Genomic DNA, 5198 nt, shown 5'->3' with positions numbered 1-5198 from the left:
AGCCAGGGTAGAGACCAGTTAGGCCAGAGGTGATGCAGCCTGCACGCGTGCTGGTTGGCATGCAGCTCAGGACAAAAGGAAGGGACATTCCCAAACCCAGGACGGTAACGCACCCGGATGGGGGAGGCTTTTTTTGCTACATGGAGCTAAACTCTGATCCAAATCAGGCTTAGAGCCATAATTTTTAAGCTATAGACGAAATAAAGATATGTCATTTTCTCTGCCCACTGTGCTGGTTAAATGTTGGGACCCTGCCTGTCCTGGCAGCTGTCCTGGGATATCAGGAGACACAGCCTCTTCAGTTTTAAGAGGCAGCCTGGAACCTCCAGTTCCTGGCCTTTAGTTTGTCAGAGTTATTTTGTCTGAGCGACAGGAACAAACTGCTGGTGCTAATATGTGGCCAGGCCCCCACATGTGTCTTGCCCTGAAAAGTTTCTGTCCTGCAAAATGGTATATAAGATTGGCCAGACAGGTCTCTGCCTTCAAAGGGTGAGGTGGGTCTGGCTGCATCTCCCCATACTCTCCCAACCCTAAGGTCCTAGATGACCCTTGGAGGTGGGGTCAAGGAAGCCCCTCATTGGAAGTGGGGAGTCTCGGGTAGCCATTGTGAGTAAGCTGGGAGCCAGGTAGCACATGAGCCCCTTTACGGATGGAGAGACTTGAGGGAGCCCCAACTGACTGGAAAGGGCAAAGGCTAGGAAGATTTTACAGGGTTCTCAGGTCAGCAGGGTATGTTTTTCTATCCTTAGTGGGCAGCCAGGATGTCCTAGGAGGGTGGGTGGAGATCTTCTCAAGGGTCTTAAGTGGTGAGCTAGGCTTAGCAGCCTGTCTCCTGCTATGTGGAGAGAGTCAGCTGAGGCTAGGTACAGCCTTCGGGACTTCACATGTCTTTCTGCCATTCTTAGCATGTTATCTCATGCTCACAACACCCTAATGGGTCCCTCAGCATCTTACAGAGGAACAGGACAGAGCCCTGATGGAAAGGCAGAGCTCTTGTAGACCTAGAACTTTCTGTCTCCATCTCATCAGTCAGAGCTGACCCCAGGCTGGTTCCATGTGCCGCCACTGGAGGTGGCAGGGAGGAGAAAGGGCTGATGTGCAGCTGGGGGCACTCCGTTTCACACTCCCTCCTACATAGGCCCTTCACGTTGGAGGCTGGGTCTGGACTTTACCTGCCTTTCTGAGGTACAGCATAGGTAATACCTAGGTGTTCAGTAATAGCTGGGGGTTGGCAGCCAGCAGGGTGGTGCCGTCACCAAGTGGCCATGTTTATTAGAAATTACTAAATAGCAGGGCAGTACAGGTGTCAGGACAGACCCAGAGGAGAAGGCGGCAGTGAGACAGGGTGGCAGAAAGGAGGCTTCTGGGGCCGAGCGGTCTGAGTCCAGACCTAAAGGGCTCACTGGATCAAGCCAGAGAAGCCAGAGTAGCAATGGCTAGACAGAGTTGTGCTGCAGAGCTGAGTGACCCATGAACCGGAAGCTGAGACTGGAGAGGAAGTGGGCCGAGCCACTCTGAATGGGTGGAGCGCAAAGGCCCAGGGGAGAGACCGTAGTCCTGACAAAGGCATGGGCAGCTGCACAGTTAGGGTTCCCTAGAGAGCCAGAGCCAATAGTATGTAGGTATTATAAAGGTGGTTTATCTACTTGAAAACTGGGGAGTCCAGCAACAGCCCCATTATATGATGCAGTGACAGAGACCTGAGAGACTTCAACCCAAAAAGCTGGAGGCCTCCATTGTCTGTCTCTCCAACACCAAGGCCCTAAGTGCCTCGGATCCAGAAGAAACTAAGAGTCTGAGCCCACAGGCAGGTGATTGATGGCTGCCGTGCCGGGAGTTTGTACTTGAGAAACCAGAGCTATGTGCTCAGGTAGGCTTCCTTTTCTTCCAACTTTTTTTCCATCCGGGCTGCGTCCCTTGGACAGTGCCGCCCACATTCAGGGTGGTCTTTGCACTCAGTTCTGTCCCACTCGGCACTCCTCTCTGAAAATGCCTCCACAGAGGCGGGTCCCAGAAGTCTGCCATTTCAAGCAAGTTGACAAAACCAAGACCAGGCAGTAGGGAGGTCTACGCCTGAGCTGAGAATAGGGGGAGGAGCCTGGGGGGAGGGAGCTGAGCGGGAGGCTAGGCAGAGGCCTGGGTGGGAGCACATCTACTGCAGAGGCAGTGTGGTCCCAGGAGAGGGCAGACAGGAAGTTTGGCTGAGTCTGGCATGAAGATCCAGACACCTCCCTGGGATGCACATGTGTAGAGACCGTGACCAGAGGCAAAAGTGTCCTGGCAGCCAGGATGGCGGGTGACAGACAAGGCAAAGACAAGCCTTTGCTTTTGGGTGGGGGGGTCTTCCAGCCCCAGAAGGGAGTTCCCTCCCTCTCTTGCTTTCCTTGCTGTTCCCATCGACCCCTGCGCCCTGGTTACCGGCTTCCTGCCCTGGCAAGGTACTGTGGACGGTTTCCAGATACGAGGTTTCAAGAGTTGCTGGGGGAAGGTGGTTAAGTTTCCTCAACTATCTCAACTCCCAGGTCAAGGCAGCCTCCTTTTGTAGCAACTTGGCTGCCTGCTCCCCTCCCCTAGCAAGCAGCCTGCTCTGAGCAGAGGCTGACAGTTCCCAGGTGATCTAGAGAAGAAGCTCAGGGAAGAGCCAGCAGACTCTAGCCAGGGCCAGGGGTTCTTTTAAGATGCCCCTGTAGACTTTGTGCCCCAAACAAGGGGTCTCCCTATCAGTGTTGGGGGTGGGGAGACAGGTAGAACTTTAGAAACTTAGCCTTGTTTCTGTCCCAGACACCAAAAGGGAGGGGCTGCCTCCGAGCTCCGGATTCCGGGGACAAGTGACCCATCTCCACAGCGAGCGCTTGCCCTGTGCGTCCTTTTAAGAACTCCCCTCCTTACAAATGAATCCAAGAGCTTGCATTCTGGCACGTGTGTGGTTCGGGGGGCTGTGGACAGAGGCTTCCCATTGGCCCCATGCATGGATGACTCAGTAGTTTATAGCCTAATGCCTCCTGGAACTGGGGAACAGACAGGAGCCCCAAGCAAAGCCCCATGGTGTACCAGCCAGAAACTGAAGGCCCGAGGGCCTGAACAGAGGCTGTTTTAGTTTCCTTGCCTATAAAATCAGGGTTATTTGTTCCTGTGCTCTCTCAACAAATATCTCGCGAAGCAGGCTGGCTCGTCTATGGCCTTGGGAACCCACAAACAAGAGCAAAGAAGAGCTCATGTTCCTGTACCGAATGTCCAGCTGAGTTGACAAGGGACAAGATTAGTGCACAGCTAATTAATATGACATCCAAGAGCTTGGGCGTGACACAGGAAAGGGGGTGAAAGGGTAACGTAGCAGTGTGGGAGGAGGTCTCGGGCTGGAGCAGGCTTCCTCTAAGCTGGACTGGACCAGAGGAAGAGGTGCAGCCATGTGAGTGTGAGAGAAGAATTCTGGCAGAGGGGACAACAAGTCTCGGCCTCGCTGTCTGGTTAGCGCAGGGTGTATCAGAGGCAGGGGAATGATGAAATCAGACCTCTAGCGAAACTCTGGCTCAGCAGCCCTGAGAGGGCTCAGTCTCCCAAGCAGAAGGCAGAGACTCAGGGGATATGGGTTGGCAGAGGGAAAGGATGGCAGAAATGGGCCTGGCAGCTGGACTCTTCTGAGGATGGAGGGGATGCAGTCCCTCTCCGGAAACTAACTGTGGTCTGCAGGAGCTCGTGATCTGCTTTGGTTCCCTTGGGATTTCACAGCCCTGACTAGCAGCCCAGAGACGTGGGTCATCCAGCAGCCCGGTGCGTAGCTGAGAGCCGACCCCGGACTGTCGAGGGGACAGATGTGGGGATGTTGTCAAGAAGCTGGAAGAGGAGGCAGGACCAGTAGCCCAAGGTCCAGAAGATGAAGAAAAGCTAGGAATCTAATCCAGAGAGAAAAGGGGAGGAACCCATGGCTGACCATGGTGACATTTGCTTGGTGGGGTAGAATTAGCCAGAGGTAGTGTCAGCTGGATACTGTCGTAGTGGGTGGCCAGGAGAAATTAACCATGTGTTAATTTCCACCCTCCAATTACCTAGACCCCAGGTGCTTGGCTGGTGCTGTTGTGGGCCCTGAGACCTTCTCTTTGATATCCATTAGTATCCCAAAAAGAAACGGAGAGGAACAAAATGTTTGTGTTTGCTTGAACAGACATGAAATGAGATACAGTCACCTGTGGCTTCTTATCAACAACCAGAAATTTCCACAAGGCTCTTTGTGTTGCTGGGGCAGAGAAAGATGAGAAGAATAAGAAGCATTTATTTAGTGCCTACTGTGTACCCTGTTTCCAGTGCCAGCCGCCAAGTGTCTGTACCCTGCCCATTACTTCTGGGCCACTGAGTGGGCAGCTTGCTTTGAAGAGGGAAAAGCCATCGTGGAAAACACAATTGGTCCAGAGACATCCTTGACACTAGCTGGGTACAAAGGCAGATGGGTATGTGATGCTGGTGTCCCCTGCTTTTCCCGCTGAGTCAAAGCAGGGAGATAGCCCAATATGGCATCTATACGGAGAAGGGATAAGCGGGACCATGGGTGCCTGAGAACACAATCACACACAGTCCTAATGCCCTCCCTTGGTTCATGATCCTTATGCACTGAGGCGAGATGCTAGTCCTGAAAATAGAGAGGGTACTTGGGGGCCTGGGACAATCCCAGATGGGTGGGTGGGTGGTTCCTAGCTCTGCTGGAATGCCCCCCCCCGCAGAGTTATTCAGTTCCCCCACTTCCAGGGCCTCCTTTTGCCTCCTGTGGCCTTTCCCACATGGGCTCTTTCGGGGTTTCTGACCCCTGAGCAGGCCATGTGAACAGGTGTCAGCAGTAGGTGACTGACATCCCCACAGATTGCAGCTGAGGTCTGGGACAGACTCCCAATGCCGCCAACCTCGCAGCTCCACCATAAAATGAATAGCATCTGCATTGGAGCTGCGTCATTAGCATTGGAGCTGCGTCGTTGGCGTTGGAGCTGCGTCGTTGGCGTTGGAGCTGCGTCGTTTGCACATGAAGCCTGGCAAAATCTACTTGAGAAGCAAGGAAGTTTATTTTGGCTCATGAATCTGGAGATTGAAGTTCAAGATTGGGCAAGCCTCGTTGGTTTGGGGCTCTAAAGAGTGGGCAGCACAGTGTAGGGGAGCCTCACGGTAGGACGAGCCAGGTAACAGCTTTAGCCAGAAAGAAGAGAGGTCTACCA

This window comes from Myodes glareolus, chromosome 18, assembly GCF_982192425.1.
Source record: "Myodes glareolus chromosome 18, mMyoGla1.1, whole genome shotgun sequence".
Lineage (NCBI taxonomy): Eukaryota > Metazoa > Chordata > Mammalia > Rodentia > Cricetidae > Myodes > Myodes glareolus.
Note: the sequence above shows the minus strand (reverse complement) of the source record.